The 26053-nt window shown below is 42.7% G+C and overlaps 1 protein-coding gene across 5 annotated transcripts in view; it reads left to right on the forward strand.

The window, feature by feature from the left end:
• LOC121573657 (glutamate receptor 3) overlaps positions 1-26053 on the forward strand; it is a 144248-nt gene that overhangs the window by 91763 nt on the left and 26432 nt on the right. The window lies entirely within an intron of this gene.

Consider the following 26053-nt stretch of genomic DNA (forward strand, 5'->3'; position numbering starts at 1 on the left):
GCGCACCTGGCACTGACGATCATACCACGCTCAAAGTCGCTTAGGTCACTCGTTTTGCCCATTCTAACGTTCAATCAAAACGTAACTGAATGCCTTGATGCCTGTCTGCCTGCTTTATATAGCAAGCCACGGCCACGTGACTCACTGTCTGTAGGAGCGATCCATTTTCGTGTACCTAATAAACTGCCCAGGGAGTGTATATATTTGTTATTTTATTAGTATCCCCATTAGCTGACGCCAATGGCAACAACTAGTCTGACTGGGGTTCGACACATAACGAGAAAGACATTACAGACAAAAGACTACAAGTTACATCCATTTATAAACATTAACATGTAGTGTGTGTGTGTGTGTGTGTGTGTGTGTGTGTGTGTGTGTGTGTGTGTGTGTGCATCTATCAGTTACACATACATGTCAGTACATACACACAAAAAGTAGGGCACATGGGGGAGAGGCATTGTGCTGTGAGGTGTTGCATTATTTGTTTTTTGAAACCAGGTTTGCTGTTCACTTGCGTTATATGAGATGGATGGGAGTTCCACGCAATCATGGCTCTGTATAATACTGTATGTTTCCTTGAATTTGTTCTGGACCTGGGGTATGTGAAAAGACCCCTGGTGTGTGTGTTGTTGACTATGTTGACTATGCAAACAATTTTGAATTTCCAGCACATTGTTTCTCATAAAAACAAGAAGCGATGCAGTCTTTTCTCAACTCTTAGCCAAGAGAGACTGGCATGCATAGTACTGATATTAGCCCCATGATTACAATGAAGAGCAAAACATGCAGCTCTGTTCTGGGCCAGCTGCAGCTTATCTAGGTCATTTTTTGCAGCACTTGACCATATGACTGGACAATAATTGTTGAGTGTTGTGTTAAAAAAGCAGAGCATCTCTTTATCATGGACAGACCTCTCCCCATCTTTACAACTATTGAATCAATATGTTTTGACCATGACAGTTAAAACAAGTATTATTCCAACCTCATATACTGTATTTCCACACTATGAGGTTGGAATAATACTGTGAAATTGTGAAAATGATGATAATGCCCTTTTAGTGTAAGAGCTGAAATCTCAGCCTGTTTTGGTGGGATGGAGTTTTGGCCTGCCTGGTTAATAGACCAATAAGAAAGAGTTCCAAACCGCTCAGCCAATAACATATAGTTTTCAGTATTCCCCTCCCCACTCCCAGACAGTCCTAGCTAAATTCTTGCTTGAGAAATTTATATTTGCTAAAAAGTTATTTTGTTTATTTTTAACCATTTTAATTTCAAACAATCACAGTAAGGTACTTAATTGTTACCCAGAAATGATTTGATATTTAGATACAAACGGCTGCATTGGCCCTTTAAGACTCATAAACTACTGCAGTGGCTGAGGGGGTTCGTTGAACTACACTTAGATTAGTAACCTTACCTGAAACCTCAATACTGGTGTTAGCTCTCATATGGTTATGAGTTGTAGAGTACTCAAGTTCGGTTATATTGGTGCGTGTGAATCGGATCAGTCAGTTGATGTCTATGAACTGAATGAATCGACAACCAGGGTTCAGTACCCCATTTATAGTTTTATACCTGTGGAAAAAATATAATTATCACACACGCACACACACAGACAAGCTCAATTAATGAGCTGTGGTTTTTAGGTTTAGAAATCACTTATTTCGTTGTCCTTTATGTGTGTGCATGAATGGAATATTTTGTAGTAATAATCTTGATTCTACAAAAGATTATTAAAAGTTTGGCCTTGCCCTTGTTTGTTTTCAAATACTAAGAGCACCTTCTTCAAGAGAGTCTGATTCACCCACGTAGATCTCTGTCAGTGTTCCATCCTTTCAAAGAAGCCTTTTATGAGCCTCAGTCTGCCATTCAGTCTGCCTCCATTCCTTCAATACCTCTGAAAGTCCCATCTCCATTAGTAGGGACCTCTCCTGGCTCCTCCAGCTTTGTACTTCTTATTCCTTTTCCATTACCCTTTAAGATATTTAACAGGGCTTCTCCATTACCCTCTAAGACATTTAACAGGGCACTAAGTACGGCTAAAACTCTTACTTAGCGCCTTGTAATAACCTCACACACCACAAACAGAGGGAACATTCTCTCTTTAAGGGGGTTATGGTGCAACATAACAAACAAATTAAAGCTAGTTGTGGGCGGCAGGTAGCTTAGTGGTTAAGAGCGTTGTGCCAGTAACCGAAAGGTAGCTGGTTCTAATCCCCGAGCCAACTAGGTGAAAAATCTGTCGATGTGCCCTTGAGCAAGGCTCTTAACCCTAATTGCTCCTGTAAGTCGCTCTGGATAAGAGCATCTGCTAAATAATGTAAATGTAAATGTAATGTAATGTTCTTATTGTTGTTCTAGCCGCGGTTAGGTTGGCTCCTAGGCTACATTTTCACTGAGGAATAGCAGCTACTATTAACAATGGTTCCTCTCTCATCCCGTTTCCTAGGTTATCAGCCACTGAATAGGTCATTACTGTTGATTTAGATTTGTTTATGTCTGCTGTGCACAAGCTTGGAATGGGTTCACTAATCATTGTTAAGAATTGAATTTAATCCCAGTTGTTTAGCTTTTTGTTTGTTATACTTAGGATGACATTTAATCTGATATACAGAGTTTGATTAATTAGCGATGTGATTCCGAACTCATAGATTATAACTAAATACATTATCTAGCGCTTTAGTTTTTTTTCATAAAACATGTTTCCTATAGGGTTTTTCAAACTGAATGGATTTGTTGGAGAAATCCCCTGAGCAGTGACATAGGTCAATGGCCCTTTTTCTAATATTCTATCTGTCAATTGAAATTGAAGTAATGCCACAATTCGTCATCTTTAGTCAGCTGTGTTGCAGGGTTTTCGCTAAAATGTCACAGAGCTCTAATGAGATGGAGTGCCACTAGGGGCAGAGGGCTCAAAGGAATGGGACTAACTGACTGACTCCCAGGGCCTTCAATCCACACAGGAAAACACTCCTCATAATTACACTGTTTGTTTCACCCATGTTATGTTTCCTCTAACTTTTACACAAATACACAAGCCTACAGGGTTTACATGTTGTGTGTGTATGTCTGTGTCCGAACACCTTCCTAATATTGAGTTCTGCCGTCAGAACAGCCTCAATTTGTCGGGGCATGTACTCAACAAGCGGTCGAAAGCGTTCCACAGGGATGCTGGCCAATGTTCCCTCAAATGTTTTGGGGCACTGAGCAAATGTTACGTCTTGTGAGCGGACACTTGAACATTGTGAGAATTTTGTGCAACTTCCACCACGCGTTTACAGTCAACACTGAGGCTGTACCCTTACAGTTTTAGACAGTAGCCAATAGGCTATTGTGGCTATTTGAGCATAATGTAGGCCTACCAACAAAACCAATGGAGCAAATCCCATAACATTTTCACTTGGAAATAGCTTTTGATTTCTATGATATAGCCTATATGTGGTGTTCAATACAGGCCTACATTGCGTGAGACTTTTAAAAACGTTTTTACATTATGAAGGGCTTGACATGAATTAATGATTTTTTACACCATGGGCCACATAGCTGACTGTAAATTGCATTGTATTGTGTTGTATGATGCAAGAAACCACTTTACAAAATTAAATTAATTATTATTACCATACAGAGAATTAGACAATGTAGGCTACCCCTCTACCTATTGGCTTATTTGCATATTCAATCCTGTCTCAAAATACATACAACACTGCCCCTTTAATTAAAATATAAGCTTTTTACCTGACAGGCTTTTCAAAGACAGCTTGAAATCTAGCCTACACGTTTTGTGCTCTTGTAGGAAGCAGTAACTCCCCATTGCTGACCTATACTTATCTATAACTGGGCTAATAACTCGCTAACTAGTAAAGAATATCAACAAATGTGCACACGCACACACTGCGCTCTGATCTGAACTGATCTGAAAAGTGGACTCGCTGGTGATTAAAAGACCGCTCGTGGGCTACCCCCGCCAATAGAATTCTACTCCGTTGCGCACTGGCTCTACCTACAACAAAATCACAAACTCAATCTTGCCAAGTTAGATTTATTTTGTTTTGTTGCATTGAAAAGGGGGTGATATAATGTTGATTCGATCACAGAAAAAACGTTGATCTGTATAGTGCAAACTAATGGGGGGACCTCAGTGAAGTTCAATCCCTTGCATCTCTGTGCGGCATGGTATTTCTTCTGCGGGGTAGTCCTGGAGGAAGTGCGCGGTACGTGCGCAGTTTAGAGGGAACATTGATGCTGGCCGATGTTGACTCCATTGCTTCCCACAGTTGGCTGGATGTCCTTTGGGTGGAGGACCATTCTTGATACACACAGGAAACTGTTGAGCGTGAAAAACCCAGCAACATTGCAGTTCTTAACACAAACCAGTGCGCCTGGCACCTACTACCATACCCCATTCAAAGGCACTTAAATCTTTTGTCTTGCCCATTCACCCTCTGAATGGCACACATACACAATCCATTTCTCAATTGTCTCAAGGCTTAAAAATCCTTCTTTAACCTGTCTCCCCCGCTTCCTCTACACTGATTTAAGTGGATTTAACAAGTGGCATCAATAAGGGATCATAGCTTTCATCTGGATTCACCTGGTCAGACTATGTCATGGAAAGAGCAGGTCTTCTTCATTATGGTGATCCTTCATTATGATTGTGCTAAAGAGTTTTACTGTGACCTTTCAGACAGATTTGTGTTCATTGCCACTTGCTTCTGACCCTGAGGGAAGGATGTATCTGAAAGTGACAGAATATCACTTTCTCATTCAGGTCAGGGGAAGTTTATATCTGTCCTCTTGACTGATGTGAGAGGTTGAAATCTGGACATTTATTAGCTGAATTCAGCTTATTAATTCTGAGCTGTCCTATGAATACCAATATGGTCATTCTGTTTAACTTCAGGCAGTTATAAGTGTGATATCTCTGCTTTCTAAACCCTGACACCCACAGCCCCAGTGTGAATGTTGAAGCCATTTGAAGTCACTTAACAGACACAGCAGTGGCTCTGGTTTTTGAGACTGGCAGGACACGTCTGGGTCTCTCAAGGATGATTCATTATGTGGGTCGTCACATCAACACTTTGCTTTAATATCAGCAGCTCCCAGTGTAAGTAGGACACGCTGTCCCATAACGGCATACAATCAGCCTGCTAAAAATAGCCCTAGCCTCCTAGCCTGAGGGAAGATCTCACACAAAGGCAGGCAGGAGCCTGAACACATGCAGGATCACTCAGCGATACACTGGGCTGGATGGGATGGAGAGAATCCACCAGAAACCAACACCCATTTTGAATTGCATTCCTCGAGTAGTGTGCAGTACTGAAGGCACAGTATCTGAGAGAGATGCACAGAGTGGAGGGCTCCCTGTCTTTCTCTCTTAAAATGAACCCAATGCCTTGTAATTCAAAATGCATGCCTAGCACAGTGTCTCCTCCAATTCAATCATATAGTCGTTACTCATGATCATTTCTCTCAGTGAGGTAGTTTGGTGCTAGACAGACCAGAGTGTGACAGGCTGAGGCTCTGTATGTGTTGATTTGTGGGGTCTGGGAGCTTGCCCTGCCCTGCAGGCTCTCTCACCATCTTAAAGGTATCAACTTGCTCATCTCCTCTGTAAAGAATATGCCCAGGCATGAATGGATGGGCCTTTGGAGAGACCTCACTCCCACAACCTGCTCATAAATGATAAAGCGACGGGACCAGTTTACCACAGGAGAAAAAAAGAGAGAGGGAGAGTGTGGAGACTAGAGACGAGAGTGGATGGAGCGAGAGAATAGAATGCTTGTGGGAATGGAGCCAGGCATGCAGCTTCCCTCTGCTGTGCAGTGCTCTGTGCTGGTTGATGGAATAGCAGAAGTGGTATAATGCCCACTGGTGGACTGGAATTCCACTCCCACAGAGGAGAGGAGGGTGGATGACCTGGATTCAGCTGGAGGGGGAAATGGGAGCTTGTAGAGGGAACCTGACTCTGTGTGTGAATTACTGTATTGCTAAATGGTTTGTTTTACATAGATATCAATGTCAACGGTATGACATGATACGCTGTCTTTGCAGTAGTACTGTAGTTCTAGAGGTGGTGCAGCAGTATTACTATTAGTACTACAATTACTATCATTAGTACACATTTTCATATGACCTTTTCCTGCTCAATTGTTTTACACAGATGTTTAAGTGGAAGGGAAAGGGGAGGATTTGAATCCTAGGGATGCCAGTTTCCATTCTGGAGGAGTCAGATGACAAATGACTCTAATACGGCATCAACAAAGACAAGGCTCTGTCAGTGGGAATGCTTTTAAAGGGAGCCAAGTCTTTTGGAAGACACCGGGGTATAGAATTAGCCCTGCACAGGGCCGCGGCTACAGTCTGCTTAATTAGAATAGATTCCCCAAGGAATACTTAGGCTAATGGTCCTGCAGCAGCACAGCACAGCCCAACACAGCACAACCAGGAGAGGAGAGGAAATGAAGATAACTGTGCTTTCTTACACAATGGGCAGGGCAGACAGAAAGGCCTCTCTCTCCAAACATACTGACGGGCTGTTTTATAACTCTTACTGCAGAGGAATACATCACCACATTCAGGTTTGGGGAGTAACTGATTATATGTAATCTGATTACAAAAAAACGAATCACTTACGTTACCAGCAAAAATATTGAAATCACATTACAGATGCTTTTGAACAACTGGAAGATTACTTCTTGGCTTACTTTTAAATTCAGAAAGGATGTTTGCGGAAAACAAATACATTATGACACCTTTCTGTTTTCTCAAATTACATTCAATTCAGCATTGAAAAAAAGGCGCAAGTTTAAGTTTCTTCCACCTGAGTAAGTCTGACCACAAATTAGAGACCACTATGATGACACATCAAATCCATTTGATGGATCATTTTTGTCTTCTTCTAATGCCAAAGTAATCCAAAAGTAACTGAAAGTAATCAGATTATGTTACTAAATTTGGGTAGTCCCAAAAAAATCTATTTCACATTTTATACTCAGCTAGGAATTCATCTGAATGTTAATGTTAGTGTGTCTAATCTCATCACCCAGAACCAAATCTCACGTGCATGCTTGCCGTCTGCCAACTACTTGATTTATTTATTTATTTTTTGTTTGTTTGTTTATTTCAAACAATACAAAACATACACATACAAACGACAGCACAAACATCGACGCAATCACACTGCCCAGACCCAACTGCTCACACCCCCATCTCCAGCGTCCGTATCACTCTGCGCCACATGGCCTCAAACTGCACCATTTTGTTTCTCTCCTTCGCCCATGCACTTTCAACATTTAGATAATAAAGCATTTGACCTTTCCATTGTGGTAATGATGGAGGATTGGTTGATTTACAGTTTTTAAGTATACGTTTTTTCAAGAGGCTTGACAAGAAAAGTATCGTCCAACCCATCGGGTAGCTCACTGCACCCTCGTATGCCATGTCGTGAAATATGCAGACAGACAGATTAAAAGTAAATGTACATTGTAATACTTCTGACAGCCAAATTTCTAACTCCACCCATAACGTTTGGACTTCATAGCATTCCCAGAAGGCATGGATTATTGAGTAATTGTTAGTTTTACATTTAAGACATGACTCTGCCATTGTGCTGTAGAATTTGTGAATTTTGTCTGTTGTATAATAAATCCTATACTTTAGTTTATACTGGATTAAGCGTACATTTTAGTTAACTGTAATTTCATTAGTTACACTACATGACCAAAAGTATGTGGACACCTGCTCGTTGAACATCTCATTCCAAAATCATGGGCATTAATATGGAGTTGGTCCCTGGGAAGGCTTTCCACTAGATGTTGGAACATTGCTGCGGGGACTTGCTTCCATTCAGCCACAAGAGCATTAGTGAGGTTGGGCACTGATGTTGGGGCAATTAGGCCTAGCTCGAAGTCGGCGTTCCAATTCATCCCAAAGGTGTTCAATGGGGTTGAGGTCAGGGCTCTGTGCATGCGAGTCAAGTTCTTCCACTCCGATCTCGACAAACCATTTCTGTATGGACCTTGCTTTGTGCACGGGGGCCTTGTCATGCTGAAACAGCAAAGGGCCTTCCCCAAACTGTTGCCACAAAGTTGGAAGCACAGAATCATCTAGAATGTCATTGTATGCTGTATTGTTAAGATTTCCCTTCACTGGAACTAAGGGGCCTAGCCCGAACTGTGAAAAACAGACGATTTTTACGTGCTACGCTCTTCAGCACTTAGCGGTCCCGTTCTGTGAGGTTGTGTGGCCTACCATTTTGCGGCTGAACTGTTGTTGCTCCTAGACGTTTCCACTTCACAATAACAGCACATACAGTTGACCGGGGCAGCTCTAGCAGGGCAGAAATTTGACGAACTGACTTGGGTGGCATCCTATGACGGTGCCACGTTGAAAGTCACTGAGCTCTTCAGTAAGGCCATTCTACTGGCAATGTTTGTCTATGGAGATTGCATGGCCGTGTGCTCGATTTCATACACCTGTCAGTAACAGGTGTGGCTGAAATAGCCGAATCCACTAATTTGAAAGGGTGTCCACATAATTTTGTATATACAGTGCATTCGAAAAGTATTCAGACCCCTTGACTTTTTCCACATTTTGTTACGTTACAGCCTTATTCTAAAATTGATTAAATTGCTTTTTTCCCCTCATCAATCTACACAAAATAAATCAAATCAAATCACATTTTATTGGTCACATACACGTGTTTAGCAGATGTTATTGCGGGTGTAGCGAAATGCTTGTACCCATAATGACAAAGCAAAAAAAGTTTTTTGTAAATATAAAAAACGGAAATATCATATTTACATAAGTATTCAGACCCTTTATTCAGTATTTTGTTGAAGCACCTTTGGCAGTGATTACAGCCTAGAGTCTTCTTGCGAATGATGCTACAAGCTTGGCACACTTGTATTTGGGGAGTTTCTCCCATTCTTCTCTGCAGATCCTCTCAAGCTCTGTCAGGTTGGATGGTGAGCGTCGCTGCACAGCTATTTTCAGGTCTCTCCAGAGATGTTCGATCGGGTTCAAGTCCAGGCTCTGGCTGGGCCACTCAAGGACATTCAGAGACTTGTCCGGAAGCCACTCCTGCGTTGTCTTGGCTGTTTGCTTAGGGTCGTTGTCCTGTTGGAAGGTGAACCTTCGCCCCAGTCTGAGGTTCTGAGCGCTCTGGAGCAGGTTTTCATCAAAGATCTCTCTGTACTTTGCTCCGTTCATCTTTCCCTCGATCCTGACTAGTCTCCCTTTCCCTGCCGCTAAAAAACATCCTCACAGCATGATGCTGCCACCATCATGCTTCACCGTAGGGATGGTGCCAAGTTTCCTCCATATGTGATGCTTGGCATTCAGGCCAAAGAGTTCAATCTTGGTTTCATCAGACCAGAGAATCTTGTTCCTCATGGTCTGAGAGTCCTTTAGGTGCCTTTTGGCAAACTCCAAGCGGGCTGTCATGTGCCTATTACTGAGAGGTGGTTTCCGTCTGGCCACTCTACCATAAAGGTAGATAACCAGGTGGCGAATCGCATCTCTGCATGTCTGGCAGACATATCAGTATGGATGACGGATCACCACCTCAAGCTGAACCTCGGCAAGACGGAGCTGCTCTTCCTCCCGGGGAAGGACTGCCCGTTCCATGATCTCGCCATCACGGTTGACAACTCCGTTGTGTCCTCCTCCCAGAGTGCGAAGAGCCTTGGCGTGACCCTGGACAACACCCTGTCGTTCTCCGCTAACATCAAGGCGGTGACCCGATCCTGTAGGTTCATGCTCTACAACATTCGGAGAGTACGACCCTGCCTTACACAGGAAGCGGCACAGGTCCTAATCCAGGCACTTGTCATCTCCCGTCTGGATTACTGCAACTCGCTGTTGGCTGGGCTCCCTGCCTGTGCCATTAAACCCCTACAACTCATCCAGAATGCCGCAGCCCGTCTGGTGTTCAACCTTCCCAAGTTCTCTCACGTCACCCCGCTCCTCCGCACACTCCACTGGCTTCCAGTTGAAGCTCGCATCTGCTAGAAGACCATGGTGCTTGCCTACGGAGCTGTGAGGAAACGGCACCTCCGTACCTTCAGGCTCTGATCAGTCCCTACACCCAAACGAGGGCACTGCGTTCATCCACCTCTGGCCTGCTGGCTCCCCTACCTCTGCGGAAGCATAGTTCCCGCTCAGCCCAGTCAAAACTGTTCGCTGCTCTGGCACCCCAATGGTGGAACAAGCTCCCTCACGACGCCAGGACAGCGGAGTCACTCACCACCTTCCGGAGACATTTGAAACCCCACCTCTTTAAGGAATACCTGGGATAGGATAAAGTAATCCTTCTACCCCCTCCCCCCTTTACTCCAACCCACTCCCCCCCCAAAAAAAAAACATTGTAAAGTGGTTATCCCACTGGCTATAAGGTGAATGCACCTATTTGTAAGTCGCTCTGGATAAGAGCGTCTGCTAAATGACGAAAATGTAAAATGTAAAGGCCTGATTGGTGGAGTGCTGCAGAGATGGTTGTCCTTCTGGAAGGTTCTCCCATCTCCACAGAGGAACTCTGGAGGTCTGTCAGAGTGACCATCGGGTTCTTGGTCACCTCCCTGACCAAGTCCCTTCTCCCCTGGTTGCTCAGTTTGGCCCGGACGACCATCTCTAGGAAGAGTCTTGGTGGTTCTAAACTTCTTCCATTTAAGAATGATGGAGGCCACTGTATTCTTGGGGACCTTCAATGCTGCAGACATTTTCTGGTACCCTTCCCCAGATCTGTGCCTCGACACAATCATTTAATTTACCACAGGTGGACTCCAATCAAGTTGTAGAAACATCTCAAGGATGATCGATGGAAACAGGATGCACCTGAGCTCAATTTCTAGTCTCATAGCAAAGGGTCTGAATACTTATGTAAATAAGGTATTTCTGTTTTTTATTTGTAAAAAATTAGCCAAAATTTATAAAAAACGTTTTTTGCTTGTCATTATGGGGTGTTGTGTGTAGATTGGGGAAAAACATTTATTTTATCAATTTTAGAATAAGCCTGTAACGTAACAACATGTGGAAAAAGTCAAGGGGTCTGAATACTTTCCAAATGCACTCTATAGTGTATGTTCCAACATTCCTTCCGTCTTGTGCCAATATCAGTTATTGGTTCCAATAGTTTATATTTTTTTCTAAGAGATTGTCAGGTGGATATGCTCTCTGCAAGGTTTTGTATATCTTACCTATCATATGAATATCATTTTCTGACTCAAATAGGATTCCCTCAACATTGCTCTGATGTCCAAAAGATTTCAAATCAAAATGTTGTTTTATTTGAAAATATCTACATTGGTCAGTCCAAAATTGCTTTTGAATTCTGTCATGGAAATAAATGTACTTCCTGTTACCAAGTCATTTACGGTTTCTATGCCTTTAGTTTATCGGTGAATTCTGAGGGTTGTGTTTTTAGGGAGTGATATTGGTTCTTGTAGAATGCGTTTCATTTTCTTCCATGTTGTTATAGTGTTCTTAACTATGCCGTTGTTAATGTTCTTAGCTTTATCCTTTGAGAATAGACATGTGAAAAGATTCAGGGAATGAGCATGCGCATATTCAATATGTACCCATTGTTCATCTTTAGTGTCCCAAGTAAAAGCCTTGGGTGGCGAGTTGATACAATTCCAAGTCTGGAAGGTTAAAACGACCCTCAGACTTATTGTATGAGTTTTATTTGCCCATATAAAGTTTGTTATGACCGAGAATACTTTTTTAAAGAATGTCTTCGGTGGGGTAATTGGTATTGCTGAGAATAATATAAAAACTTCGGGAGCCATGCCATTCTGAAGAGGTTTATTCTACCTGTAAGATTTATGGGAAGATTGTTCCATTTAATTAGATCTGCTTTCATATTGTTAAGTAATGTGATAAAGTTATCTTTATATATTTGTTGTTTGTTGTTACTCATTACACATCCTAAGTATTTGATATTTTTGTGGTCCACTTAAAAGATTGCTGTAGATCATGAGTTATTCGTTTTCTTTTTCCTATTGCCATTATTGAGGTTTTTTCCACGTTCATTTTATATCCTGAGATTTTAGAGTATTCTGAAAATATTTTTAGCAAGGGGGCCATTGTGTTTTTTATATTGGTCAGGTATATCAGGAGATCATCTGCAAATACGTATGTGAGCGGAGCAGAGCGGAGAGTTCCCAATTTGACTGGAGCGTGGAGCGAGATTCCCAAAGGCTGGACCATCGGCCTTCTCGCCTGCTCCAATTTCGCTCCAGTAGCTCTACATAAGCGCTCACTTCACGAGCTGCATTTGTAGTCTACTTGTGTGCTGCTATAGCCCCTTGCTTTAGCTACTGTCATGGAGTTCACTAAATATTTTCATAAAGAAACTGATAAAACACACAGGTGCTAAATCAAGGTGACTTACAAAGATGAGGACCAAGAGCAGGAGAGGGAGTGTGGTGATGTAGAGTCCACAACTAAATAATCATTGTGGAATCTGAAAAGACACGTATCCGAAAGCATGATGGTGTACTTACTATGTGAACATGCTAAAATAAAGGAACGAGGTGGGTAGATAACTAAGTGTGTCATTGTTACAAAGTATTTTAAAACAAAAAATCAGATCTCTTAAATGTTTCGCTCATTTTTGTTCTATTATCTATAATAGGCCATCATTGATTTTGGCCCAACAGGCCTGGCATATTCCCACGTTCAAGGAGCTTTCCGCTTTGATTGGGTTAATTTGCCTAAAAACCTTCAGGCCTACCTAAAGAAAAAGAAAAAAACAACTGCATCTCTGCCCAGCCTGGCAAGAGTGGCCAAAAGGGTGTTTAGCATCCCCAGTGGCTCTGCAGGGGTGGAGAGGATATTCTCCGCTGCTGGCCTGCTCTCCAGGCACAATTGCATGAGCCTGAAGCCACAGACTGGCCAAACTAGTGTTTCTAAAAATGAATTCTAAAAATGAATTCAAAGGCACTAATAAATCATTTTTCGTTTAATTTGTATTTAATTCTAAGTAAATCACAGCCTATATGCACAATTTATAGACTATAATGATTTAATACAATGAAATGTTGTCTATATGCTCAGTGCTTTACGTCCCCACCAGCCTATTGCCACACTCGCTAATGCTTCACAATGTATTTCTTTGTAGGCTATAGCCTTGAAATAATTGAAATAATATAGCCTAAATAATTCATTTTCGTTCCTTCTTAGGCTCCCTGTCTGGCTCCTGACCTATTTAGAGTGTTTATATGATGTTTAAAATGACATGTAGCCTATTTGAAATGATGTGGGCTTACATTCACCTTTTAATGTTTATTCAAATACTTTTCATTCAAATCCATATGGTTTGGTTTCAATACTACAAAACCAAATGGTAGGTCCAGGTAGTCACAAAAATAGATGGATGTTGGTTAAATTGTGATTTTAATGAATCAAGCGAATTTGGAACGGTCATTTTTGGTTTTTAGTGGAGCGGTTGGAAAGGAGTTGATTCCAAGGCAATACATAAAAGGCTGTAAATACACAAACTGAAGCAACCACATATTTCGCCATGGGCACTTTCTGATTGGCCAGTGAGGGGCACACAACTTGTTTATTCATCAAAACCCAGCCCTTTTGCACCAACGCCAGCAAGTGCACTGATAATTGTGACAGTGAAAATAGCAAAAAAAAATCAGACACACCCCTGAACCTAAAGCGCTATTGCCTGCGCTTAGATTTACCATTGCCTTGGGTTTTAAAAATAGAGCCCGTAGTGTATTTTAAGTTTAAAAGGGCTTCTGAAGTTTGTTGTTTCCATTAGAAAAAAATGTCAGCCCCTTCAAAAATGTTCATGAATTATAATTCACATAATACTTCACATTTCCTGTTACTGCAGGATTATTTTCCTGCTGTAGCAAACTGACTCAAATTAAGATCCTACATCTGTATGGTCACACTGTCATGGATTGACTTTCAGATAGGGATTGGCTCCCTCCTGTTATCCTGTCGTTACACAAACCATAAGATTCCTTCTAAATGGATAAGATGCATCACACATTGACCACACATTGCTGGCTCGTATGTCAGGCTGATTTGTGAAGAAGACACTAACTATGAGCAGTCCATGATGGCACTCAGGCTATCTATTCCATTCAATGTTCAATAAAATTGAGGAGCCAATCAATGCAGTTGATACTGGAGCTCCCTTCCCACTCTCTCCCAGTGTGCAGTTGAATAGGGTGTAGACTCTTTGACAGTTCTCCTTTTTCACTATGCCTTTGAAGAGTTTTTCCACCCCAAAGTGGATAATGGTGAGCTGTTCATCCTGTCTAGGGAGGTGGAACCATAGAAATAGAATATAATGACATTCTATTTGTCTGGAACACAATGGCCTGACCCACCTAGCCTCTGACCGACAGAGAACAACAGAGACTGATTCAGATCAGGAAGCGAACTGATGTGACTGAGGAATGAGAATGACCTCACAAACGTCCCCATCCGTCTGTTTTAGGTGCAGGCTGGAAATATTATCATCCCAGGGGACCCAGGAAACTGGAGCGCTAGGATCCTAAAAATATTTGTTATGCACACATCACATGCTTTCTTTTTATCTTAGTCCACTTTTCTGGTCTAGAGAACAAGACATACGCTGAGTATACAAAACATTAAGAACACCTGCTCTTTACATGACATAGACTGACCAGGTGAAAGCTATGATCCCTTATTGATGTCACTTGTTAAATCCACTTCAATCAGTGTTGATGAAGGGGAGGAGACAGCCTTGAGACATGGATTGTGTATGTGTGCCATTAAGAGGGTGGATTGGCAAGACAAAATATTTAAGTGCCTTTGAACGGGTTATGGTAGAAGGTGCTAAGCGCACCGGTTTGTGTCAAGAACCTGTTACAGGCTTTGGTTTTTCCATTTCCATTTCGAGGTTGGACGCTAGTTTTGTTTTGCACCACTTTTTGGTTTGCTTCCTGTCTTTAAATTTGGTGTGTTTTTCTTTCTTGGGCAAATATAGTGGACGCTCATGGTGGGTGTCTTTTAGGTCCCAGTTGTTGTTGTTTGTCAACTTTCAGTGGACACCCCCATGAGTGTCTTTCAGAACCCCTCCTAAAATCCCACCTGTTTCATTTTGATTGTTGTCAGTGACTCTTTGTTAGTTCCCCCTTCTGTTTGAGTGACAGTTCTTGCTGGGAACGTAACAAAATGGGGGCTCGTCCGGGATCTTGTTTCCCATGAGTATGGTAGTCTCTCTAATCACCTACTCTGAAGCTCTGCTGTGCCCAGATATTTTTGTGTTAAAAATACACTTTTGTGGTAGAGTTTGTCACTGACATCCACCCAAGGGGATTATAAGATTGGTGGAATCATTTTGAAAGTTGCATAAACACACAGGCAAAAAATAAAAAAGCCATGGACTTTAAGTTGGAAGCATTTGTGGAAAACCGTAAATGGGAGATGCTAGATAAATGTACAAAGGCGAATCTGTTTATGTTGCACATGCCGATTTGAAAGCCATAGTCAAAGAGTTAGTCAATACTGCTTTGGTGGAGGAGGAAATCCTTCCGGAGAGGGAGGATGATGAAAAGGGTCCTACGGGTGGGAGAGTACAGCCCGTAGATGTGCAACTGCGAGAGGTAGAACTAAAGGTAAAATTGGAACAACAAAAATTGGGGCTTGAGCACAAGGAAAGGGAAAGAGAATGTGAGGAGCGATTGGAGCAACAGAAATTAGAGCTTGAGCACAAGGAAAGGGAAAGAGAACGTGCAGCCAGACTAGAACAAGAAGAACGTGTGCATGCCATTCGATTAAAAGATTGTCATTACTGCCGTGAGAAAGGACACATTTTCTATCAGTGACCTAAGTTGAAACAGAAAAATGAGAGAGAGAAAAAGCTGTTTCTTCTTGTGGGAGCACTGCAGCCCATTAAGTCTCTGGTTGGGACTGGTGTATCTCCTAAACAAGATTTTGGATCAGATGTGTATGAACCCTTTGTTTCAGATGGGTTTGTGTCTCTGCAGAGTGGTGATGCTGTTAAGCAGCCGGTGAATATACTGTGAGACACTGGGGCAGTCCTTCATTTTGGAGGGTGTTTTGCCTATGTCTGACACTTCAGCAATTGGTTACAGTGTGTTAGTACAAGGCGTGGAGATGGGTTGCATGGAAGTTCCTTTGTATAAAGTGGAACTCGAGTCTGATCTTATTTCTGGTTCCGTTGTCGTTGGAGTGAGGCCTAGCCTACCGGTGAAGGGGGTCTCATTCATTTTGGGAAACGATTTGGCTGGAGGGAAGGTCATGCCAAATCCTGTCATTTGTAAGGAACCCAGAGTAGAGGAACCTGATGGGTTATCAGAAAGGTACCCTAGAGTGTTCCCAGCGTGTGCCGTTACACATCCTACATCTAAGAAAGTTGCCGGGAGCAAGTCTAGAGTTGAGTTGGATGTCAGCGATCCCACCATGGTCGATCTGTCTGAGACGTTTATGGGTGATCCTGATTTCGGTAAACCTCCTGATTTGACCTCTCCTTTGAAAACCCCAAATGTGAGTGAGTTCGTTGAACCGCTGAAGGAAGAGAGGGTCCCTACAATTGACACTTCGATGTCTAGGAAGCAGCTGATTGCTGAACAGATGCGTTTATGTAGCTACGCATTTAAGTTGATCATGTTGTGAGATGGAAGTTATTTTCTGGTTGTGAGCAAACTTGTCCAACAAAAATATAGGATATATTTGTTGTCTTAAGGGGGAAGGTGTTACAGGCTTTGGTTTTTCCATTTATATTTCGAGGTTGGACGTTAGCACATTAGCACGTTGGCACTTGGGGCGCACTGATTGGTGTCACAGTATGTGTTACACCTGTGCTGGTTTGTCATCTCGTTAGTGGGAAGGTGTTTCACCTGTGCTGGCCCAGGTGATATTTAAAAGTGGCTGGCCCAGTGCGCTTGAGAGATGTGGAGGATCAACACCTTCAGTTGGCTTTCCCTATTTGATTTCTAGAAAAAAAATCCTTTATCTGTTCTTCCCTGTTTTCGTTTTGCTCCACTTTTTGGTTTTGTCTTTAAGTTTGGTGTGTGTTTTTCTTTTGTTTGCCTCTTCTTGGGCAAATATAGTGGGCGCTCATGGTGGGTGTCTTTTAGGAACGTCATAAACTGCAATGCTGCTGGATTTTTCACGCTCAACAGTTTCATCTGTGTCTCAAGAATGGTCCACCCCCCAAAGGACATCCAGGCAACTTGTCCCTGTGGAACGCTTCCGACACCTTGTAGAGTCCAAGCCCGACAAATTGAGGCTGTTCTGAGGGCAAAAGGGGGGTTGGGGGGATACTGTCTACTGTCTTCATATACAGCAATTATGTCCCCTAGATTGGAACTGGCCTCCTTTGAATGGTAATGTGTATGAGTCACTGAAATGCACTACTGGTCAAAAGTTTTAGAACACCTACTCATTCAAGTTTTTTTTTTTTTTTTACTATTTTCTACAATATTGAAGACATCAAAACTATGAAATAACACATACGGAATCATGTAGTAACCAAAAAAGTGTTAAACAAATCAAAATATATTTGAGATTCTTCAAATAGCCACCCTTTGCCTTGATAACAGCTTGGCATTCTCTCAACCAACTTCACCTGGAATGCTTTTCCAACAGTCTTGATGGAGTTCCCACATATGCTGAGCACTTGTTGGCTGCTTTTCCTTCACTCTGCGGTCCGACTCATCCCAAACCATCTCAATTTGGTTGAAGTCGGGGGATTGTGGAGGCCAGGTCATCTGATGCAGCACTCCATCACTCTCCTTCTTGGCAAAATAGTCCTTACACAGCCTGGAGGTGTGTTGGGTCATTGTCCTGTTGAAAAACAAATGATAGTCCCACTAAGCCCAAACCAGAAGGGATGGCGTATCGCTGCAGAATGCTGTGGTAGCCATGCTAGTTAAGTGTGTCTTGAATTCTAAATAAATCACAAACAGTGTCACCAGCAAAGCACCCCCACACCATAACACCTCGTCCTCCATGCTTTACGGTGGGAAATACACATGCGGAGATCATCCGTTCACCTACACCGCGTCTCACAAAGACACAGCGGTTGGAACCAAAAATCTCAAATTTGGACTCCAGACCAAAGGACAAATTTCCACCGGTCTAATGTCCATTGCTCGTGTTTCTTGGCCCAAGCAAGTCTCTTCTTCTTATTGGTGTCCTTTAGTAGTGGTTTCTTTGCAGCAATTCGACCATGAAAGCCTGATTCACACAGTCTCCTCTGAACAGTTGATGTTGAGATATGTCTGTTACTTGAACTCTGTGAAGCATTTATTTGGGCTGCAATTTCTGAGGCTGGTAACTCTAATGAACTTATCCTCTGCAGCAGAGGTAACTCTGGGTTTTCCATTCCTGTGGTGGTCCTCATGAGAGCCAGTTTCATCATAACGCTTGATGGTTTTTGCGACTGCACTTGAAGAAACTTTCAGAGTTCTTGAAATGTTCCGTATTGACTGACCTTCATGTTTTAAAGTAATGATGGACTGTTGTTTCTCTTTGCTTATTTGAGCTGTTCTTGCCATAATATGGACTTGTTCTTTTACCAAATAGGGCTATCTTCTGTATACCCCCCTACCTTGTCACAACACAACTGATTGGCTCATTGGTCATTCTCTCATGAAGCTGGTTGAGAGAATGACAAGAGTGTGCAAAGCTGTCATCAAGGCAAAGGGTGGCTATTTGAAGAATCTCAAATATGAAATATATTTTGATTTGTTTAACACTTTTTTGGTTACTACATGAGTCCATATGTGTTATTTCATAGTTTTGATGTCTTCTCTATTATTCTACAATGTAGAAAATTGTAAAAATAAACGAAAACCCTTGAATGAGTAGGTGTTCTAAAACTTTTGACCAGTAGTGTACCTCAACTCCCCCTACTTGCATGTGTGCGTGCACGTGGGCACACACACACCCTGGGTTGGATTAGCAAGGACTCTTAAGTACTCAAATTGGATTTGCTTAGTCATGCGTCTCTGCAACAGAGAACCAACACACAGAGATATTCCAGCTTTCTGCATTTCAGATCACAGCATAATATTAAGTTACTCATTAATTACGATTAATTAAACAGACTTCAATATTTGAGCCAAAAATAAATTTCAAGTGGCTAATTTTTAGAGGGCCTCATATAAGTGAATGGCCTATGTTTTACGGCAGGATGCAGTGGTCCTGTTCCGTTCATTCCGTGACTCTTCAGAGGAGAGTAGTAGCCGCTGGCTCCAGGCGCTGCAGCTTCATTAAGTGCTTGCTGTGTTGTCACACTTGGACCGCCGTGGCTCCTTCCCTCTCACATGGTTAAATCCCAGATGAAGGGCTTTTTGTTCCCTCTTCTTTTTTAATTGAACTTTTTCATTATGCATGCTTTCTCAAGCATGGTGCCTGCCTGCCTGCCTGCCTGCCTGGGAGGGATGGGATGACGAGGAGCAGGTTGGTTTTGCATGTGAGATCAGCAGTTTTGGGGAAGCTACTCAGAAAATATAGTTGACCAAGCAACCAATTACTTAACACTGGAAGAAGTTAAGCAAGACTAAAGCTACCCTTTGTCACGAACGTTGAGAGACGGGTCAGACCAAGGTGCAGCGTGGTATGCGAACATGTTTATTAAACTGGATAAACACTAGACAAAATAACAAACTCAACGAAACCGTGAAGTCCTATGGGCTATACACGAAACAAGCCTAACAGGAACACAAACAAGATCCCACAACCCAGGCAGGAAAACTGGCTGCCTAAGTATGATCCCCAATCAGAGACAACGAGCGACAGCTGCCTCTGATTGGGAACCACACCTGGCCAAACATAGAACTACAAAACATAGATTTTCACACCCTGACCAAACTACCCAAATAATAACAGTCTCTCCAGGTCAGGGCGTGACACCCTTAAGAAAAATATAGTTTACTTAATTATAAAGTTACTTTGAAAAAGTAGTTCACTACATTCAGACTACTGAAAAAGTTTCATATGTAAATCTGAGATGTCAATGACTACAAATTGCAAGAACAGATACAGTGAGGGAAAAAAGTATTTGATCCCCTGCTGATTTTGTACATTTGCTTACTGACAAAGACATGATCAGTCTATAATTTTAATGGTATGTTTATTTGAACAGTGAGAGACAGAACAACAACAAAAAAATCAAGAAAAACGCATGTCAAAAATGTTATGAATTGATTTGCATTTTAATGAGGGAAATAAGTATTTGACCCCTCTGCAAAACATGACTTAGTACTTTGTGGCAAAACCCTTGTTGGCAATCACAGAGGTCAGACGTTTCTTGTAGTTGGCCACCAGGTTTGCACACATCTCAGGAGGGATTTTGTCCCACTCCTCTTTGCAGATCTTCTCCAAGTCATTAAGGTTTCGAGCCTGACGTTTGGCAACTCGAACCTTCAGCTCCCTCCACAGATTTTCTATGGGATTAAGGTCTGGAGACTGGCTAGGCCACTCCAGGACCTTAATGTGCTTCTTCTTGAGCCACTACTTTGTTGCCTTGGCCGTGTGTTTTGGGTCATTGTCATGCTGGAATACCCATCCACGACCCATTTTCAATGCCCTGGCTGAGGGAAGGAGGTTCTCACCCAAGATTTGACGGTACATGGCGCCGTCCATCGTCCCTTTGACGCGGTGAAGTTGTCCTGTCCCCTTAGCAGAAAAACACCCCCAAAGCATAATGTTTCCACCTCCATGTTTGACGGTGGGGATGGTGTTCCAGGGGTCATAGGCAGCATTCCTCCTCCTCCAAACACGGCGAGTTGAGTTGATGTTGATGCCAAAGAGCTCGATTTTGGTCTCATCTGACCACAACACTTTCACCCAGTTCTCCTCTGAATCACTCAGATGTTCATTGGCAAACTTCAGACGGACCTGTATATGTGCTTTCTTGAGCAGGGGGACCTTGCGGGCGCTGCAGGATTTCAGTCCTTCATGGCATAGTGTGTTACCAATTGTTTTCTTGGTGACTATGGTCCCAGCTGCCTTGAGATCATTGACAAGATCCTCCCGTGTAGTTCTGGGCTGATTCCTCACCGTTCTCATGATCATTGCAACTCCACGAGGTTAGATCTTGCATGGAGCCCCAGGCCGAGGGAGATTGACAGTTCTTTTGTGTTTCTTCCATTTGCGAATAATCGCACCAACTGTTGTCACCTTCTCACCAAGCTGCTTGGCGATGGTCTTGTAGCCCATTCCAGCCTTGTGTAGGTCTACAATCTTGTCCCTGACATCCTTAGAGAGCTCTTTGGTCTTGGCCATGGTGGAGAGTTTGGAATCTGATTGATTGATTGCTTCTGTGGACAGGTGTCTTTTATACAAGTAACAACCTGAAATTAGGAGCACTCCCTTTAAGAGTGTGCTCCTAATCTCAGCTCGTTACCTGTATAAAAGACACCTGGGAGCCAGAAATCTTTCTGATTGAGAGGGGGTCAAATACAGTGGGGAAAAAAAGTATTTAGTCAGCCACCAATTGTGCATGTTCTCCCACTGAAAAAGATGAGAGGCCTGTAACGTCAACTATGACAGACAAAATGAGAACAAAAATGGCAATGACACAGGTCAAACGTTTTCTGTACACTGTTGCTGGTATTTTGGCCCATTCCTCCATGCAGATCTCCTATAGAGCAGTGATGTTTTGGGGCTGTCGCTGGGCAACACGGACTTTCAACTCCCTCCAAAGATTTTCTATGGGGTTGAGATCTGGAGACTGGCTAGGCCACTCCAGGACCTTGAAATGCTTCTTACGAAGCCACTCCTTCGTTAAGCCCGGGCGGTGTGTTTGGGATCATTGTCATGCTGAAAGACCCAGCCACGTTTCATCTTCAATGCCCTTGCTGATGGAAGGAGGTTTTCACTCAAAATCTCACGATACATGGCCCCATTCATTCTTTCCTTTACACGGATCAGTCATCCTGGTCCCTTTGCAGAAAAACAGCCCCAAAGCATGATGTTTCCACCCCCATGCTTCACAGTAGGTATGGTGTTCTTTGGATGCAATTCAGCATTATTTGTCCTCCAAACACAACGAGTTGAGTTTTTACCAAAAAGTTCTATTTTGGTTTCATCTGACCATATGACATTCTCCCAATCCTCTTCTGGATCATCCAATTGCACTCTAGCAAACTTCAGACGGGCTTGGACATGTACTGGCTTAAGCAGGGGGACACGTCTGACACTGCAGGATTTGAGTCCCTGGCGGCGTAGTGTGTTACTGATGGTAGGCTTTGTTACTTTGGTCTACTTATCTCCCGAGTGGCGCAGTGGTCTAAGGCACTGCATCGCAGTGCTAGCTGTGCCACTAGAGATCCTGGTTCGAATCCAATTGGCCCAGCGTCGTCCAGGGTAGGGGAGGGAATAGCCGGCAGGGATGTAGCTCAGTTGATAGAGCATGGCGTTTGTAACGCCAGGGTTGTGGGTTCGATTCCCACAGGGGGTAGGAAAAAATAAAAATAAATTATGCATTCACTAACTGTAAGTCGCTCTGGATAAGAGCGTCTGCTAAATGACTAAAATGTAAATGGTCCCAGCTCTCTGCAGGTCATTCACTAGGTCCCCCCGTGTGGTTCTGGGATTTTTGCTCACCGTTCTTGTGATCATTTTGACCCCACGGGGTGAGATCTTGCATGGAGCCCCAGATCGAGGGAGATTATCAGTGGTCTTGTATGTCTTCCATTTCCTAATAATTGCTCCCACAGTTGATTTCTTCAAACCAAGCTGCTTACCTATTGCAGATTCAGTCTTCCCAGCCTGGTGCAGGTCTACAATTTTGTTTCTGGTGTCCTTTGACAGCTCTTTGGTCTTGGCCATAGTGGAGTTTGGAGTGTGACTGTTTGAGGTTGTGGACAGGTGTCTTTTATACTGATAACAAGTTCAAACAGGTGCCTTTAATACAGGTAACGAGTGGAGGACAGAGGAGCCTCTTAAAGAAGTTACAGGTCTGTGAGAGCCAGAAATCTTGCTTGTTTGTAGGTGACCAAATACTTATTTTCCACCATAATTTGCAAATAAATTCATAAAAAATCCTACAATGTGATTTTCTCGATTTGTTTTTCTCAATTTGTCTGTCAAAGTTGACGTGTACCTATGATGAAAATTACAGGCCTCTATCATCTTTTTAAGTGGGAGAACTTGCACAATTGGTGGCTGACTAAATACTTTTTTCCCCCACTGTACTTATTTCCCTCATTAAAATGCAAATCAATTTATAATATTTTTGACATGCGTTTTTCTGGATTTTTTGGTTGTTATTCTGTCTCTCACTGTTCAAATAAACCTACCATTAAAATTATAGACTGATCATTTCTTTGTCAGTGGGCAAACGTACAAAATCAGGCAGCAAAGCATCCCCAAACCATCACACCATCACCACCATGCTTGACCTTTGGTATGATGTTCTTACTGTGGAATGCAGTGTTTGGTTTTCGCCAGGCATTACTGGAACCATGTCGTCTAAAAAGTTGACTCAAGTTTGCCAAAAAGCACCTGGATGATCATCAAGACTCTTGGAAGAATGTTCTATGGACAGATGATTCAAAAGTATAACTTTTTGGACGACATGGTTCCAGTAATGCCTGGCGAAAACCAAACTCTGCATTCCACAGTAAGAACATCATACCAAAGGTCAAGCATGGTGATGGTGGTGTGATGGTTTGGGGATGCTTTGCTGCCTCAGGACCTGGACGACTTGCCTTAATAGAAGGAACCATGAATTCTGCTATGTATCAGAGAATTCTACAGGAGAATGTCAGACCATCCGTCTGTGAGCTGAAGCTGAAGCGCAGCTGGGTCATGCAGCAAGACAATGATCCAAAACATACAATCAAGTCTACATGAAAATAGCTCAAAAGCAACAAATTGGAAGTTTTGGAATGGCCTAGTCAAAGTCAGACCTAATCCCAATTGTAATGTTGTGGCAGGACTTGAAAACCCACACGTCACTGAGTTAAAGCAGTTCTGCGTGGAAGAGTGGGCCAAAATTCCTCCACAGCGACGTGAGAGACTGATCAACAACTACAGGAAGCATTTGGTTGGAGTCATTGCAGCTAAAGGTGGCACAACCAGTTATTGAGTGTAAGGTGGCAATTACTTTTTCACACAGGGGAATTGGGGGTTGCATAACTTTGTTTATGAAATAAATGAAAATAAATATGTAATTGTTGTGTTATTTGTTCACTTATGTTCCCTTTATCTAATATTAGGATTTGGTTGAAGATCTGATAACATTCAGTATCACAAATATGCAAAAGTAGACAAAATTAGAAAGGGGGCAAATACTTTTTCATAGCACTGTATGTGAGGGTTGGGGTGAGGTGTGACCCAGGTGCGGTGCAGGATATACAGTAGGCAGTAGGCAGAGATGGTGAAACAAGGATCTTTACTGGTGGTCCCGAAGCCAAAATACAAAATAACGGACTTATCACGATAAAAGAAAGGCGGAGCAAATAAGTCTCCAAAAACCGTCTGACAGTCAAAATACGAAATACTACCTAAGACTGAAACAAATAACGAAACAGGGAGAACACTTCTCAAGTACCTGTACATAGATCTCCGATCAGACACTGAGTAGTACTGCTTCATAGAGAAACTAGCAGAGAAAACTGAGCAAGGGAACACAGGGAAGTGAGGGCATAAATACACTGGTGAACCAATAGACACAGGTGACACCAATAGGATGATGATTAGTTCCGACTGTGAGTGAGGAGGTGCCTAAGGTTGTCGGAGGATGACACCTAGTGTGAACTGCGACCCCCTCCTGTAACACATGTTGTTCACTACTCCCCAACACTGGAGATCAGATCCTCCACTGTCAAGGAGCCTGTCTGTATCACTCTGTGTCTTCTGAAATGACAGTCAAATGGGCTATGAATGTCATTACAGGTGTTATTACCAGTAGTATGGCCCTATCCCACACACTGGGACCTTCCAGTTCCATAAATATCCTCCCTCTGAGAAAGGGGAAGTTTGGGGTCCCAGGCAGGAAGGACCTGGGGGGGTTACTGGTGGAGGTGGAAAATGTCAAACATAATGAAATTGTTGAGCGCACCCTCCCAGGGTAATAGGATTTAGAGTGGAAAGTGCCAAGAGGATGGGGAGGATAGGGAGAGGGACTGAACTGTAACCTTGGAGGATTGACAATGTTCTCTCTCCAGAGACAATTAGGAGCTATTAAAAGGACTAAGCAGATGATGAAGGTGTGAATGAAAGGACTGACTGGATGCTGTCTGAATGACAGTCACAATGTGCAGATGGTTGTCATTGCAGACGGAGACTTGTGGGTAATTTGTGAAGATGCCCTTAAACGTGATAAAACAGTTCTGAGGCAGACAGTCCTATTCCTACGCTGGTTCCTTTGTTTCCTTTGTTACATCTAACAATACAGCCCTCAGGGACTTTGAGGGAGTTGGAGGAGATATGAGAATTGATTAAGCGATGCAACACAACATATTGCATGTCCTTGACTCCTTGATTTGATACTCTTACAATAATTACCATACATATTGGAGGTTATTCAAAGGTAAAATGAAACATACCATACATTTACCATCTGTTCTTTATTGGAATTCATAGGCATTTTCTCAACTACAATGCGTGAAATTCTGTCCTACAAAACACTGGATGTTGCAGTGGCTGATACATAGAGAGCATCCTTGTCAAAACTGTGGGGGAGGAAGTGTAAAAAGACAGTGAAAATAGAGAGAAAAAGCCCTCTCTCTCTCTCTCTCTCTCTCTCCACCCCCTCAGTATGGTAATGGATGTATCTCCATGATGAAACCACCTTGCTGTTCTACTTTGTTCTGTTCTGCCAGGGAGTAAGAATGAGAGCTATGGTAACTTACAGTATCTCAGAGTAACCTTGATGCGTTAACTAAGCCTGGACTAGTCATTAGAGTAAACACAACAGCTAGCGTTGGTTGTCCATGCCTGCCTGCCTGCCCACTCTCACTGGGAGAGAACAGTTTTGGTCCTAATTAAGTCTATACAACCCTGTGGCAGATTGAGCTACAGCAGAAAATGGCAGAGAGCACTTTTTGTTTCAGCAGGCAGCTGCGTTATGAAAGGGTAA

This window comes from Coregonus clupeaformis, chromosome 9 (assembly GCF_020615455.1).
Source record: "Coregonus clupeaformis isolate EN_2021a chromosome 9, ASM2061545v1, whole genome shotgun sequence".
NCBI classification, from domain to species: Eukaryota; Metazoa; Chordata; class Actinopteri; order Salmoniformes; family Salmonidae; genus Coregonus; species Coregonus clupeaformis.